Source organism: Phocoena phocoena, chromosome 11, assembly GCF_963924675.1.
Source record: "Phocoena phocoena chromosome 11, mPhoPho1.1, whole genome shotgun sequence".
Lineage (NCBI taxonomy): Eukaryota > Metazoa > Chordata > Mammalia > Artiodactyla > Phocoenidae > Phocoena > Phocoena phocoena.
In genome coordinates, this window is record NC_089229.1 from 41,490,996 (window position 1) to 41,509,169 (window position 18,174).

The window sequence follows — 18,174 nt, forward strand, 5'->3', positions numbered from 1 at the left end:
AACAGTGTACATATAGCATTAGAACAATAAAATGTCCACTGTGACTTACCGCTGCTGAATTTTAAAATATTTCATTAAATTTTCCAGTCATGTAACAAATAAGCTGTAGTTATAACTACCAGAGCTATGTAAATCTCTTTTCACCCACCTGGGAATGACCTGGACATTAAATTCATTTTTTACACTCCTCTCTGCTTTTCTCTTCCCTGCTGCTTACACAGTCTCTGGCCACCCCCCAGCTTCAGTTGCTAAGCAACTAAGAGAGCTGCCTCGTTTTGGAACACTAACCATTAACTGCCCTCATTTTCTCTAATGAGAACATGGCTGCAGCCCAAAAATCACCTCCTTTTTCTGAAAAACAGAGCAGGATGCTTATGACTTATGCTAATAGTAAAGCAAATCACATCTCAATAGAAAAGTGCAGGAAAAGGAAACCCGGAATGTTTGAGCAACTCTGAACACAATACCCAAACACTGTGCTAATAAGGGTTCAGTTTGCCTTATTTTTAAAAATCATGATATTATTAAGCACCTATTATATGCCAGGTACTGTGCTAAGTGCTTCACATTTATTATTTCTTTTAATCTTCAAAATATTATTTCTTTTAATACTCAACCCTATTTTTTGAAGGTTTTTACAACACTGGACAGAGTAACTTTATAAGATTTGCTTGAGTGCAAGGTACATTGTTTTTTTTCAGAAAGGACTATTGCCAAAAGGGAGGAAGGAATAGGAAACTTTGACAGGTAACCATTCACCAGTCATTCTTAGGCAAATCTGTGGTTTTTAATTTTTATTTTTATTTTCATTTTTCAGATCGGAAAGCTGAGACCCATAGAAGTTAAATGACTTGCCTAAGTCACAGAGCCAACAAATGGCAGATTTAGATTCTGTCTGACTTTTACACCATTATGGCACACTGCCTCTTGCTCATATTAGGTTCAGAATGTGACAAGAGTTACTATCTTAGCTCATTAATTCATAAAATGGTGCACTTTTTCCAACATGTAAAAGTATGATGAGAATTTCAGTAGTAAAGCTCTAGCAGGCTCTTCTCTATACACAAATGGAATGTTCTCAGTCCCTGTGTGAGCAGTTAAACTAACCCAAGTTTAAACTTTGCCTTGCCACTCGTATAACCTGAGAAAGGGAGAAAGTCACCTCCTCACATTGAGCCTCAGTTTCTCCTCTATAAAAAAAAAAAGAGCATCTATTGCATAGAGATGATTTGAAAATTAATGTTGTATGTTCAGCAGGATATGTTAAACTGTTGCAACACATGGACTCCCAAATGTGTAACAGCTCAAACAGTACAGGAGCTTCCTTCTCACTCTCACTTTAGCTCAAGGCGGGCGTGCCTCTTTGGCAGCACACCTCTCCTTCAAGGTAGCAGGTTGCTAGCAGTTGTGCTACCTTCAATAAATGACTTTCAAGATCACCCTGGGCATCAGCTCCATCCAGGTAAGCTAGACAGGGGAAGAGTTGGAGAAGCAAGTTTGAGAGGCTTTTAAAGTCACTGGAGGTGGGATACCTCACTTCCAGTCACATTCCATCTGCTGGAACCCAGGCACATAGATGCAGCCATGTGTAAGAGCCTGGGGATGTAAGCTGGCTGAAGACCCAAGAAGAAAAGGACCTCGAATTTGGGGAACATCTCAATCTCTGCCAAGGGATCATGTTTCTGTGACCATTTCTTACCACACACAGAGTAAGAGTTGAGTAAATGTTAGTTTCTTCTCTCCCTCCCTTCTTTCTTTCTTGCTTGTATTTTTCTCTTTCTATCATCCATTCATCTATCTAGAAAATATTTCTCATATAAGACATAACCCTTCATTGTGGTGTGATAACTCTTCAATTGACATTAAAACAGTAAAGTAGCGATGAGGTGATTTTTATAGTAAACAACTTTTTGTCAAGCGGGAATCTAAGTCTTCTCAATAAACATTAGCTGTTTTCATCATGATTATGATTTCCTCTTTTTTAAGTTGTCATTGCCTATAAAATACTTGATCTACTAAGTCACAAAATAAAGAAATATTTGAAACAATACTGGATCCTCCATGTTTCACTTTGTAAATATTCTAGAATAGTGTAAGTTCTCAGAGTTGGAAGGGCCTCTCAAGGTCAATTTGACAAATATCCTCAGTTCAGAGGTGAGAAAAACAAAGTGTAAAGTGAGGTGATATGCCCAAAATCCCACAGCTAGTCCATGGCAGGGCTGGGTCTTTGCACATCTAGTCAAGCTCTTATCAGTGATCAAGAAATGACATATATATTGAAGAGGTGCATGCAAAGCTCTTTGAGAACCCAGAGAAGCTTAACAGAAATGTAGAAACAATTCTGATTTCCTCAGAAGACTGATGTTAAAATGCCAATTTTATCTAGAATCAACATCATTTTGGGTTGAAGTCATTTATCAAATTAGCAAAATAATCTCAAGGCAAGAAAAAAAAAATTAGGAGAATTGACTTTTGATGGAGGGATAAAGTGAGAACTGGGGAAGGTCCAGACCAGGGTGTGAGGAGGGATTTTGAAAGACAAACATAAGTGGAGCAGAAGATATTTGCATGGGGGAAGGATTGGGGGAAGGGTGGGGGAAGAGCTTCAGCTGCCGAGAACCAGCATAAAGCCTTCGAACATCTCAGACAGAGGGTTTTTTAACCTTATTTATTAAGAGTTTATATAGCAAACAAAAACAGAAACAAAAACAAAAAACTCAGAAGGCGGATAGTGAGAGCTTATATAGCAAAAAAAACTCAGAAGGCAGATAGCAGAACATTTTAAAGATGAGCAAGTTAATGTTCAGAGAGCAAAAATGACTTGCCAAAAGAAATAGCAGAGCTGGGATTTGAACCTGGTCTTTGGACTTTGAATCCATTAAACTTTCAACTAACATACGCTATAGGAAAGGGAGCATTGAATTACCAAAGACAAACTTCATTCACTTCATGAATTCATGAAGGCCATTGGTCTACAGGCCATTGGTAGACATTGTAAATATGGCCCCAATTCTCCACTCACCCTCATTTATCCATTGCTCATTGCAATGCAACTCTACAAATTCCTCCTGTTAGTTGGTAGAGTCCATTTTCCCATATCTTAAATCTGACCTGCCTAGTGACTTGCTCTGGCTAAAAGAATGAAGCAGAGATCATGAGATGCCAATTTAAAGTCAAACTATTAGAGACTTCACGTGTTTCAGCTTTCTCTACTTTGGATTTCTGCCTCCAAATTAAGAAACAGTTTGGTCTAGCCAGATGGAAGATGAGAGACCATTTGGTGTAGAGATAATTCATGCCAACAGAGACCTTCCTAAACTAGCCAGATCCCAACCAACCCACCAGCTAACAGGAAACACATGAAGAATCCAGACAATATCAGTCAAACCCGTCCCAGATCAGCAGACCTGCCAAGTAGACCCACAGATTAACAATAATAATGGTTATTTTAAGCCATTACATTTTGGGATGATTTTTTACTCAGCAAATGCTAACTGATATAAGGGGAATCTTGCTTCAGAACTAGCTTGACGATCAGCATAGCCCAGCAATCCCTAAAGATTTGCCCAAACATTATAGGAATATACTGAAAATTTATGCCAACTACCTCTAGTTTCCACAGTTTTCTTTTGTAACTGGCAAAATGTATATTGCTCTTCCTCTGCAAAAGCAGAAAATATCCTTAAATGAAAAAAAAAAAATTTCTCCTCTCAGTCACAACCATACCCCATTAAAGAAATGCTGAACAAATGTCTTTCAAAAATTAATCCTAAGGTCATCAAATAATTAGGTTGTCAAAGAGCCTCTTTGTTTTTGTTTAACCTTGTCGGCTTTGTGTATAGATCATGGCATAGAGATGCTAATAGGGTCATGTACTAATTGTCCTCATTTCCTTGGAAAACATCAAAAGAGAACAGCAAGAAGAGTACATTTTTAGTCCAGAAATAGAGAAGTTATTAGGCCTTTGAGAGGTAATATCAGGTCAAAAACTGATGGCTGAAAAAGATGTCTCATTCCTCCAGTCTGTAAGTCTCCCCTCTTTCCTAAACAACTCATCCTGTGTAACAGGCGAGCCTTTAGAGTATCAGTTCTAGACAACAACTCATCTTCAGACTTTGCTGAGTTTGGAGGGTCAAGTTTCAAGAAAACCAGGCAAAGTCAATTATGAGTTATGTGAGAGTGGAAATTCCATATGGTTTCTGACTTGTAAAAAAATATTTTTTTTAACTCTATCTTCTCCACCCAAACTTGTTTTTCTTAAGTATAACCTTGTCTTGTGGTTACTCTCTAAAAGAAAGTATTTTAAAAGATCTACTTTGGAAATAAAAAAGTTCTTCAAGTTCACCTTTGGTCTGTGTCAGCAAGTGTTTCCACAGGCTGTTTGCCAGCACGCTATTGGTGCCGTGTGATTTGTTCAAGGCAGCCTGCCCTTTATCAGACCTACGGTAGATGAAAAAAGGAGAGTGATTTGACAGTTACATTTTAAATCTAGTTAATATTGAAAACATTTAAATAGAGCATAAGGAATTCAGTTCTCTTATGCCAGAGGCCAATTATTCCCCCACTTAACTTATGAGAAGGTGTTATCCCACGGTTGGGAGCATGGGTTTGACACTCCAGTTCTGCTGTTTACTTGCTGTTTGGCCTCAGTTTCCTCCTCTGTAAAATGGGCTGATACTAATGTCACAGAGTGGTTTTTAGGAAAGGATGCCAGGTACATAATAATAAGTGGCCAACATTTATTGAGCTGAGCCCTGGACTGAACATGCAACACCTCATTTAAATCTCAGATGAGGAATTGAGGCTTGGCAGTTTCATGCTTAGGCTATAGCTTGCAAATAGCAGAGCTCATATTTGAGCTCAAAGGTGTCTGATTTGAAACCTCCACCCTCTTCCTCTTCCCCTTCTGCCAGCTCTTTACAGATAAAGAAGACTCTAGGGAACAGCTGAGACACTAGCAGGAAGGGATTTGAATTGCTGATTCCACACGTAGAGGGCAGCCTTGCTCTGGGAGGTGAGTGAGAGAGTGATAAACTTCAATTACGTTCGAGCCGTTGTATATTGAGGTCGGTCTCTTTGTTACAGCAGTCTGGTCCACCCCAACCAATACAGTTGACAAGTACAGAATTCAACACCAAATATGTTAGTTGAATGATGTTAAAGGCTAGTGAGATCAATCTGTGATGATCTAATATCCCCACCTCCTGAGGAAAACATACATGAGAAGCAGGAGAGCAGGGAGGTAAGAGCACGATCTTCCATTTCAGACAGACCTGGCTTGAGCCCAGCTCTGCCACTAACTAGGTGTGAGAGAGCAGGTAAATTGTTGAACCTCCCTGAGCGTTGGTGAACCCAGGTGTAAAGTGGAGATGATAATAACCACCTAAGGTTTTGTCAGGATTGGATGATATCATAACATAAAGTGCTCAGCACAATTAATAGATTCTATGACAATAATCATATCAAAATGCCATCCGATTGGGCGAGAAAGTTTCCACCAGCTGGTCAGAGCACCCTTGCTAAAAGACAGCGATATGGGGACACGCAGACAGTTCTTACTCTTCAGGCTGTCCTTCTTATCTCCGGTTTAACTTACTCATCCTCCTTGCTCCAAGGGTAGTCTTTCAGATGTAACAGTAACATTAGGTAGGGTACCACTTTCTCTCACATTCCATCTAGATTTGATTTCCAGTCCTTGCCATTCTTCCTTTTGACCTATGATATTTCCTTTTTATTTTTAATGCTATTTTACCAATTTAACTTAGACTAAGAGAGCAACAGTATTTCCCTGTTTCCAAGGTTGAATGCACTCGTTCCTCTGAGCCCCAAGTACTAATCACAGATATTCAATTCCAGGCTCGCATTGCCCGCTCATCAGTGGGAGGAAACTCAGATAAAGAAAGAATATCTTCACAGGTCAGCCTGGCCACTCCACGGAATGAAAAGAACACTCAGATCCACTTACAACTGACAAGTTGCATCCATCACTGGAAAATAGCCCCACTGAAGTTTTCTACATCAGCTGAGGCAATGACACCATCTGTGTGGGCTTGCATCACGTGACGAAGGACGCATAGTTACCATCCACCCTCATTTATCCTGATGAGGTGAGAATCTTGGGATCTGCCCAAAAACCAGAGAGACAACCTCAAAGGGGCAGGTGGCCCCTCACTGAGGTGGCTGCTGCCATGAGGAGAATGTCCTGGGTCTTGAAAACCATCCTGTGTCTAAATTTCACTTCTTGCCGAAATCTTGGGGCAAGGCAGTTGTATAGCAGTCTGCGCCACAGGCCAGGAGGGTTAGATCATTTATTTATCCCCTTTCCATTGCCTTCCACCCACCCCCTAAATCCTACTAGTGCTACAGCTCTTCAGGGTGTTTGGTTGTATGTCATTCTCCAAAGGGAAAATTCCCCTCCCTATAAGTCTCACCCTTGCCATTTAATGATTTTTCTTTAAGATTTTTTTGATGAGGACCATTTTTTAAATCTTTATTGAATTTGTTACAATATTGCTTCTGTTTTATGTTTTTTGGCCACGAGGCATGCGGGATCTTAGCTCCCCGACCAGGGATCGAACCCTCACCCCCTGCACTGGAAGGTTGAAGTCTTAACCACTGGACCGCCAGGGAAGTCCCCATTTAATGTTGTTTAAGTATGTCTACTTTGTTTTGTCTTAATATTTCTTGTAATGGACTAGATTCAACAAATATGAGTGCTGATTATTCCTAAGACAATCTGCTGTCTATATGTTCAAGTTTCTAGTAAAATCCCTTTGGCTTCTCTTGGGTCCAGTCACCATGATCATAACCAGACTACCAAGTTCATAAAAATCTTCCATAACACATTAAATTGCACTCCAGTGCACCATTTTTCAGTTGACTAAATTGGCGCTACTTGGCTACAGCTGTATGACCGTTACAGTATTTCCTGGAATAACATTTACTTTATTGCAAAATACTACAAACCACATTGTTTCACAGTAATATTCAGCTAGTATTTTAACTCCAGTATGCCTGGCACACCTAAACTTTTTCCTCCTTTTCTCCCGTTCTAATGTTCTTCAGTATCTGAGACAAATGGGCAAGTAGGAGTTATTCAAAGAAGTGGATATAATTCTTTGGAAAATGTTATTTTTTTCCGAACCACAATTCAACCAGTGTTACTGGAATCTCTACCAATGTAGGAATTTAAGCAGCTGTATATATTCTCTCTCTCTCTCTCGCTCTTTTTTTTTTGATAGCAGTTTCTCAGTGCTATAGATTCGGAGTTGGCAAACTATAAGCCCCAGCAAATCCAGCCTGTAATCTGTTTTTGTAAGTAAAGTTTTACTGGAACATAGTCATGATCACTTGTTTTGTATTGTTTGTGAATGCTTTCATGCTACAACAGAAGAGTTGATGGCCCACAAAGACTAAGGTGTTTATCATCTGATCCTTTACAGAAAAAGTTTGCTGACTCCTACTGTAAATGAAACACTTAAGTGAATCAATTTGTATCTGTGAGGTTGGGGATGGGATGGAAGAGATGAATTCCACATGATTGGTGGGAAGGTTATATTTAGGATTTCCCCTCCATAAGGGGTTGAATAGCATCCCCCCAAAATTCGTGTCTATCCAGAACCTGTGAATGTGACCTTATTTGGAAATAGGGTCTTTGCAGATGTAATCAAGTTAAGATGAGGTTATATTATGGATTAGGGTGGGCCCTAAATTCAGTGACTGGCATCCTTATAAGGAGACGGAGGTTCGGAGACACACATAAAAGAAGGCCATGTGCCATCAGAGGCATAGATTGAAGTGATACTATTATAGCCAAGGAACGCCAAGGATTGCCACAGCTACAAGAAGCCAGGAAGGGGCAAGGAAAGATTCTTTCCTAGAACCTTCAGAGGGAGAATGGCCCTGCTGACGTCGTGATTTCATGTTTTTCGCCTCTGGAAATGTGAGAGAATAAATTTCTCTTGTTTTAAGCCACCTTGCTGACAGTAATTTGTTACAGCAGCCCCAGGAAATTAATACACCCTCTATTCGGGTTTTAGCTGTAAAGTCCTTTGACTAGCTTTCTCTTCACCATGAAAGGACGACCAAGCAGCTAATGCAAATGCAGGTCACAGGTGCACAGAAAATTTTACATACATGTAAAAATGACTTAAAATATTTTTTCAACTATGTAAGCCAGGACTGTGTTAGAGTAGAGATGAGAAAGTAAGGGAGAAAGAATTATAAAATTAAGGGGGTAAAATCAGATAACTAAGAAAGCATATGCTCTTACAGTGCTCACATTTTTTACTTTAGCATGTAGAAAAAGATTATTACCTCTGTCAATTCTCAGAGCCACATATTAAACATTTCCTTTCCCTCTAATTTGAGCACTCTTGTTCCTATAGCCACATTGCTCACTCCCTCGTTTCCTTCAGGTCTCTGCTCAAGTGATACTTTATCAAAGAAGCCTTCTCCTGCCACCTTACATAAAACACACACACACACACACACACATCTTTGCGCAGTCTCTTTGTATCCTCTTCAACCTGACTTTTCTTCCAAGCACTTATATTCATTTATTGTCATCTCCACCTTACATAAAACACACACACACACACACACACACACACACACACACACACATCTTTGTGCAGTCTCTTTGTATCCTCTTCAACCTGACTTTTCTTCCAAGCACTTATATTCATTTATTGTCATCTCCCCTCACTAGACTATAAGCTCTGTGAGTTCAGGGACTTTGTTCTCCTTTGTTCACTTATGTATCTCCAATGTTTGTGTTTATGAAGCAGGAACATGGGGAGATAGGGAGAGTGGCTTGGGTTCAAATTTTGGAACTAGCATCTCCTAACTGTGTGATCTTGGGTAAGTTTTTCATCTCTCTGAGCCTAACTGGCCTCACCTATAAAGCAGAAATCAGAAGACTGGTAACAATACATGCTGAACACATTGGAGCTTCTGATATAACATTATAGCCCATGTGGAAACACCAGACTTTAAGGTAGAGTAATTCCTGTCTTCATTCTCCATTTTCTGGAGCAAGTGGGGCACTAGTGGCTTCACAATTGAGATACATGTGAAACTGACCTTTAAAAATAACTTTTCATACTCAGAATATGCAATATAACCAAAATGTCTTCAAAGTCATAAGATACGTAAGAATTGGTTCGCCATTTTATCTTTGAGAAGGATAAGAAAAAGAGAAGACTGTTCAGTTAGTTTAAACGAAAAGGGGATATTTTAAAACTAGGTAAGAACGTGATATCCAAGATGAGAACTCAGAAGGGTCTATCTGCGAACCAGGACTGTCAGGAACCAAGGCATCTTCTCTCTTCTTTTCTGCTCTGCCCCTCCCTCCCTCTGCCTCTCTCTCTTTCTCTCCCTCATACTAGCTTATGTAGAGTAACAGACTCACTTTTCTCCGCTTCTGCAGGCACACAACGGTGGCTGTAGTCCTGGCTCCACACGGCCTCTCAGCTGACCTGTCCAGCAAGCAGCTAAGGCCAAGTTTCAAAGTGTGATTTGCATCAGAATCTCATGGAGGTGCTGGTGGAATATGGACATTTCGGGGACCCACCAGAAGGGGAGCAACTGGACTCTTCTTCACAAGCGCTTCATGACCCTTATGCACCTGAAACTTGAGGGCCACAGAACTGAAATCTGTGTTCTAATTCTAAATCACAGGAGACAGAGACTGATTGGCCTAACTAAACATTTGCACTGGTCTCTAGTCATCTATGGGCAGAAGGGGGCAGAGTCACAGAATATGAGTGGCCACAAAGGCCCATATCTGAAATAGGACGTCAGCCTCACAAATAGGAATGACTTTTGCTAAAGTTACATCTGCCTCTAAACACCCAGAAAGGACTTCCCTGATGGCGCAGTGGTTAAGAATCCACCTGCCAACGCAGGGCACACGGGTTCGAGCCCTGGTCCAGGAAGATCCCACAAGCCGCAGAGCAACTAAGCCTGTGCACCTCAACTACTGAGCCTGCGCTCTAGAGCCCACGAGCCACAACTACTGAAGCTCGGGTGCCTAGAGCCTGTGCTCCGCAACAAGAGAAGCCACTGCAATGAGAAGCCCACACACCACAACCAAGAGTAGCCCCTGCTCACCACAACTAGAGAAAGCCCACATGCAGCAACAAAGACCCAATGCAGCCAAAAATAAATAAATAAAATAAATTTAAAACACCCAGAAAGCTGGAGACTGGACCTTGGAATGCTGCTGTGTGCAAGGTTCACACATCCAGAAACTTACATGCTAGAAGCAATGGCCAAGAACCACAGGAAGAGGGTTTCTACCTTATTTCCACCTTTCAGATCTCTCTTGGGTGCATTAATTAGCCGAAACAAATTAACATTCAGAACCCTAGCTGCAAGGGAGTCTAGAAAATGTAGTTTTATCTTTTCAACCTCTCCAACTGGAAGAAATGGAGGTTGAGTGAGCGCAAGTATAGTATCTAACATAAATGACATTCTTTACTATTCTTGTACTTCTGTAGCATGATAAGAATCAAGTCACCATTTTATCTTTTCTTCTATTTAGATTTATGTTTAGATCCCCCCCTATTTAGAAGAGGAAAACTAAAACATGTTCAAAAACACTCTGACATCTTAGTAATAAAAGTACACTGTTAGGACTTTAAAGCAAATTTGGCCAATTTGCTTTAAAGTCATTGGATTAAACACATGCAATCCAAATGTCATAAAGAAACCTTCCAACCCCCAAACCCCAGTAAAACCAGTTTAAACCCCAACCCTAAATACCACAACTTGTGCCAGCATAGAGCCCACCCCCAAATTCTCATGCACTCCACATGGACTTAGGTTCCCAAAATCAATTTGATCTTGGGGCTCCTGCTTCCACATATGGTCTCTCTGTTATGCACCTTTTTGATCCAGGTGAGGAATTTAACCCTTGCTAATTTCCGCAAGATTTCATTCACAAAATATTAAACAAGCAAATAGTTTTTACTACAATAACACAGCATTGCAAACAACTTTGAACAATAGGCACTGTAATTCTTGAAAGATCCTCTGTCCACTCCAGTGCCATAAGGTTTAATGACCTTAGTCTCTACTTAGTTTCAACCATACTCCATCTTGTCAGCTGAGTTATCTGTTCTTTGGAGCAGGGGGGAAATCTCACCCAGAAGGGTTTAGTCTTATTAATTGACAGGAATAGTATTTATCTGCAAGTAAAGAAACAGAACTACAATGACCTAAACAAATAGGAGTTTATTTTTCTGATATAACAAGGTGTGCTACAGAGAGAGGCAGTCCAGGGCTAATATAATTTAGTCAGTGATTGCATACGTGTCCCAGGCTCTGCCAGTCTTTCTGCTCCACTATTATTAGACATTGTCATTTGTTCTCATGTATATGGCCTCCTGGTTACAAGATGCCTGCTGCGTTTTCAAGCATCAGGTTATTCTCTAAGTGATTCTAAGGCTCAAGGTCAGATACGTATTAACTATGGTATTCATTATGTATTTTTAACTACCATGAACCACACTATACACAAAATTTCAGAAACTAACACAGAATTAGATTTTTAGTATATAATTGCCTGAGCACATGCCAATTGATGTCCTGGTACAGAGATAAGACAATAAAAATATTTAAAATTATAAGAGCTCCTCTATCTTAAATGTCTCTGTGTTATGTACCAGATAGGCATTTTACATTTTATTTAATTGTCATGACTCATCATTTTACAGATAAAAAGACTGAGGTTAAGTGTTGTTAAATGAGTTGCAGAAGGTCACACAAATCCCACGCCTGGTGAGCCTAATTCCAAATTTCATGCTGTACCTCCAGGGCGTGGAGCCTGCCTTCTTTTTTCCACCAAAATCTAAAAGCACCCAAGCCACAGTCCCTGAGGACTTCCAATGCATGTTAGTGCCCTGTGATTTTTAAAATACATGAAAGAAATGAAATATATTTTATGAATGTTCTACTTTAAGATACGTTAGTGGTAGTGTGAAGGTCGTTATATTAACGACCTTAAAATACACCCACAACATTTACTTACGATGAGATAGGTTGTGGATCTAGTCTTTGACTACATTCTGTGGCCCAGATGTTACACTATACTATAACGGTGCCTCCATTACAAAATCCTCTGGAAAAAAGTTGTGTTTAAGAAAAATGTATAAGTTATGCAAAAGAGCTGGCTGTGTTTGCAGCTGTGTGAAAAATGACCCTTCTATAGGGCTCCAAAGGGCACAGGGCCAATGCTTTAGAACACAGTCAATCAGAGCTAGACACAGTGTTTAGTTAGTATGGCATCTTCAGTACTCTTTCTACAACTTATCCATCCTCATGGATTTCCTTCCTTTGTTTTAAGTATGGTAAGAGCTCTAGTTTTCCTCACTACTTCACTCCACCAAAACAAGGAAGAATTTGTTAAGTGGGTATGTGTGTTTGTTACAGCTGACTAATGACACTTTGCTGAAACATATTCAAACTAAACATTACTTCATCCAGACATTTGCATTCTGTTTTTCACATTAAATTGCAGTGTGAAAGATTGCTGCTAGTAAAGGAAATTGGCATGTGCAAGTACACAAGGAAATATGCAGAGAGAATGAGCAGAGGGACAATTAAAACAGAGTAGATCTCTTCTGTTAAACCTGAAGGCAAACTTAATTAACTCCTGTTAAGGAGATTTGGGGATGAAAATAGGAGGAACTGGTAACCTCCTCTTTCTTCTCCTCCTTACGATACCTATTTCAAAACAGAGGGTACCAGAATACTGATCAACATCATCATCTCTGTTATCGTCATCATCATCCTAGCGCACTGTGTCCCTGCATCTGCAATATCATCTGAGATCTGAGACTCCTCTCACTCTGCCCTGACCCAGGTCCATCTCTGCAACACAGAAAGAGACAAGAGCTGCCCTTCTGCCCACCAATCATGCGCCAGGCCTGTGCCCAGTGTTTCACAGGCATGAACTCCTCACCTCGCCTATGAGACAGAATTAACTATTTCCCAAAGGAAATTGGATTGTGTCAGAATTACTTGAGGTGCTTATTTAAAATGAAGATTCCTGGGCCCTGCACCAGTTTTATTGCATCACAACCTTCCAGCAATCTTATGTACACCAAATTTGGGGTATAGCTAGGTGCAATCACTAGCCCAGTTTTACAGCACAGAAGTATATAAAGAAGTTCAGTAACCTACTCACAGACACCTGGTTACCAAGTGGCAGGGGTCTGGCTCCATAGTCCCTGCCCCTAAACTCTAAGCAGTCTTTTTTTTTTAAAAAACATCTTTATTGGAGTATAATTGCTTTACAATGGTGCGTTAGTTTCTGCTGTATAACAAAGTGAATCAGCTATACATATACATATATCCCCACATCCCCTCCCTCTTGCATCTCTCTCCCACCCTCCCTATCCCACCCCTCTAGGTGGTCACAAAGCAACGAGCTTATCTCCCTCTGCTATGTGGCTGCTTCCCACTAGCTATCTATTTTACATTTGGTAGTATATATAAGTCCATGCCACTCTCTTACTTCATCCCAGCTAACCCTTCCCCTCCCAATGTCCTCAATACCATTCTCTGTCTGCGTCTTTATTCCTGTCCTGCCCCTAGGTTCTTCACAACCTTTTTTTTTTTTTTTTTTAGATTCCATATATATGTGTTAGCATATAGTATTTGTTTTTCTCTTTCTGACTTACTTCACTCTGTGTGACAGACTCCAGGTCCATCCACCTCACTACAAATAACTCAATTTCGCTTATTTTTATGGTTAATATTCCATTGTATATATGTGCCACATCTTCTTTATCCATTCATCTGTTGATGGACACGTAGGTTGCTTCCATGTCCTGGCTATTGTAAATAGAGCTGCAATGAATATCGTGGTACATGACTTTGAATTATGGTTTTCTAAGGATATATGCCCAGTGGTTGGATTGCTGGGTCATATGGTATTTCTGGTTTTAGTTTTTTAAGGAACCTCCATACTGTTCTCCGTAGTGGCTGTATCAACTTATATTGTCACCAACAGTGCAAGAGGGTTCCCTTTTCTCCACACCCTCTCCAGCATTTATTGTTTGTAGATTTTTTGATGATAGCCATTCTGACTGGTGTGAGGTGATACCTCATTGTAGTTTTGATTTGTTTTTCTCTAATGATTAGTGATGATGTGTTTGTTGGCAATCTGTATATCTTCTTTGGAGAAATGTCTATTTAGGTCTTCTGCCCATTTCTGGATTGGGTTGATTGTTTTTTGATATTGAGCTGCATGAGCTGCTTGTAAATTTTGGAGATTAATCCTTTGTCAGTTACTTCATTAGCAAATATTTTCTCCCATTCTGAGGGTTGTCTTTTCGTCTTGTTTATGGTTTCCTTTGCTTTGCAAAAGCTTTTAAATTTCATTAGGTCCTATTTGTTTATTTCCATTTTTATTTCCATTTTTCTAGGAGGTGGGTCCAAAAGGATCTTGCTGTGATTTATGTCATGGAGTGTTCTGCCTATGTTTTCCTCTAAGAGTTTTATAGTGTCCGGCCTTACATTTAGGTCTTTAATCCATTTTGAGTTTATTTTTGTGTATGGTGTTAGGGCGTGTTCTAATTTCATTCTTTTACATGTAGCTGTCCAGTTTTCCCAGCACCACCTATTGAAGAGGCTGTCTTTTCTCCACTGTGTATTCTTGCCTCCTTTAACAAAAATAAGGTGACCATATGTGCATATGTTCATCTCTGGCCTTTCTATCCGGTTCCAATGATCTATATTTCTGTTTCTATGCCAGTACCATACTGTCTTGATTACTGTAGCTTTGTAGTATACTCTGAAGTCAGTGAGCCAGATTCCTCCAGCTCCATTTTTCTTTCTCAAGATTGCTTTGACTATTCGGGGTCTTTTGTGTTTCCATACAAATTGTGAAATTTTGTGTTCTGGTTCTGTGAAAAATGCTGTTGGTAGTTTGATAGGGATTGCAATCTGTAGATTGCTTTGGGTAGTAGAGTCATTTTCACATTGTTGATCTCTCCAGCTGTTTGTATCATCTTTAATTTCTTTCATAAGTGTCTTATAATTTTCTGCATACAGGTCTTTTGTCTCCTTAGGTAGGTTTATTCCTAGGTATTTTATTCTTTTTGCTGCAGTGGTGAATGGGAGTGTTTCCTTAATTTCCCTTTCAGATTTTTCATCATTAGCGTACAGGAATGTAAGAGATTTCTGTGCATTAATTTTGTATCCTGCTACTTTACCAAATACATTGATTAGCTCTAGTAGTTTTCTGGTAGAGTCTTTAGGATTTTCTATGTATAGTATCATGTCATCTGCAACAGGGACAGCTTTACTTCTTTTCTGATTTGGATTCCTTTTATTTCTTTTTCTTCTCGATTGCTGTGGCTAAAACTTCCAAAACTATGTTGAATAAGAGTGGTGAGAATAGTCAACCTTGTCTTTTTCCTGATCTTAGTGGAAATGGTTTCAGTTTTTCGCCATTGAGAATGAAGTTGGCTGTGGGTTTGTCACATATGGCCTTTATTATGTTGAAGTAAGTTCCCTCTATGCCTACTCTCTGGAGGGTTTTTATCATAAATGGGTGTTGAATTTTGTCGAAAGCTTTTTCTGCATCTATTGAGATGATCATATAGTTTTTCTCCTTCAGTTTGTTAATACAGTGTATCACATTGTTTGATCTGCATATATTGAAGAATCCTTGCATTCCTGGGTTAAACCCCACTTGATCATGGTGAATGATTCTTTTAATGTGCTGCTCGATACTGTTTGCTAGTATTTTGTTGAGGATTTTTGCATCTATGTTCATCAGTGATATTGGCCTGTAGTTTTCTTTCTTTGTGACATCTTTGTCTGGTTTTGGTATCACGGTGATGGTGACCTCGTAGAATGAGTTTGGGAGTGTTCCTCCCTCTGCTATATTTTGGAAGAGTTTGAGAAGGCTAGGTGTTAGCTGTTGTCTAAATGTTTGATAGAATTCACCTATGAAGTCATCTGGTCCTGGGCTTTTGTTTGTTGGAAGATTTTTAATCACATTCTCAATTTAGTGCTTGTGATTGATTTGTTTATATTTTCTATTTCTTCCTGGTTCAGTCTCGGAAGGTTGTGGTTTTCTAAGAATTTGTCCATTTCTTCCAGGTTGTCCATTTTATTGGCATATAATTGCTTGTAGTAATCTCTCATGATCCTCTGTATTCCTACAGTGTCAGTTGTTATTTCTCTGTTTTCATTTCTAAGCAGTCTTGCATCTAACACCACGTTACTAAACATTCTGTGTATAGCAGGGGCTATCCTCTCAGACAGCTATCCCAGCATATTCAGGGTCAAGTTATTCAGCGTTTGAGGATATGACAACTTCTATCAAACTGCCTGGGTTCAAATGTTGGCCCCATCCATTATCAGCTATGTCATCTTTTACTTAATCTTGCTGTATCTCAGTTCTTCTATCTACAAAATGGGAATAAAAGTACCTACTTCATAGGGTTCTTGTAAGGCTTAAACAAATTACTACACAGAAAATACTTAGAACAATGCCCAATATATTGTAAGTACTCAATGCATGGTGTGTAAGCATTTCCTGGCCAGACAGCAACTCTAAGTCGAGGCATATTTAATACCTTTTGGTTCACTTAATCTTTTTAGTTTGTATCTTTTTTTTTTTTTAATTCTATAGCTCTGATCTAGCTGATTACTGGAAGGTGTTACTCTTACATTAATTCTACCCTTGTGTTTCTGACTAAGGGGATTATTTGATGTTTTTAAACTTGGAAAAGCAGCCAGCTCAACGTTATTTTAGAGCATGGTTTATATTAAGATTTATGGATAAATGTCACCATTCAGAAATAATTAATGCCTGCAACAGCTTGACCTTTATGCTAGTATGTTGTAGACATCTTGGAAGATCTTGAAGACATCAAAATACACAAGATAGCCTATTTATCACTTGCTACCATTTCCCTAAAAGTGTGTCCAAAAAGGAAAAAAATAAGACCTCTGTTGGAATATATGGATGATGGATGTTCTTCTTATTGGTGTCTTCACTGTATTTATTCTTCCATGGGACTCTTAGACTGAATAAACTGATGTAAACAAGATTAACTAGATTAGGAAACTGTTTGGTTAAAGTTTCAGCATGAGAAAAGTCACTAAACATTAAAGTGAAGTGTGTTAATTCTTTTAGGCAGAAGCACTTGAATTTTAAAAAAAAAGAGAGAGAGTTTTGAGGTTAAGTTTCAACCAAAAATTATCTTTGCTAGTTCCTAAAGCCACCTGATTTTTCCACATTAATAACAGTTTTCCTTCCGTATGGCTAGATTCTTACCTCAGAATCCAGTCATTCTTGATACTTTTACAATTTGCCCATAATTATTTAAAGTAAAATGCTTTTAAGATTACGCCAACTGAGCAACAGCTGGTGAACTTTCCAATCTTGTGACCAAAATATCATATCCTCTTCCTCACTAACCAACTCTCTTTTGTGAAACTTTGCTGTGACCAATTTAAAATAACGGGTGGTGAAGGTAAGCTTTCAAGTTGAGTGAGTCTACTTCAATGAATAAACATCAGTTGAATCAAGAGCTACACTGTTTTTGTTGGAGTTAGGAGTGCTATGGTTGGCACTAACTGTATGGCAAGCAAGAATTGCCCAAGGAGAGGTTCCACCGTAGAGAGCTGGCCTCCAAGGACAAGCCCTGCACTTCTTTGCAGATCCCTGTTACGCTTTAAGCTGTCACCTCATACCACTTCACCAATTGCCTCATATGATCAGCATCAGTCAGTCAGATAACTTATCTTCCATTGGTTTGGGAAAAGGCACCTTACTTTATCTAGCCAATGAGAGGTGAGTAAATATTTGCACTGGGAGGATTTCTGGTAAAGGCTTATCTACTCCTTAAAAATAGAATTGGATGAGAAGATTCCTCTTCTTTTCCTAGATGTTGTCAAACCATGAAATTCTGAAGATGAAGCTAACAGAATCAGGCAGAGCCCAGAGGTTACAGAGAAGCAGAGGAAGAGCCAAAGCATTGATATAATGTGCCTGGAGCCCACTGTGACTCTGAATTTCTCATTGTAGAATACATTTACTATTATTTTAGCTAGTTTGAATAAGAGTTTACCATTACTTGAAGATGAAATCATCCTAAATACAGTCTCCTTAGTCCAGTGAATTGCTCCAGCTTTGGTTTGCTTATG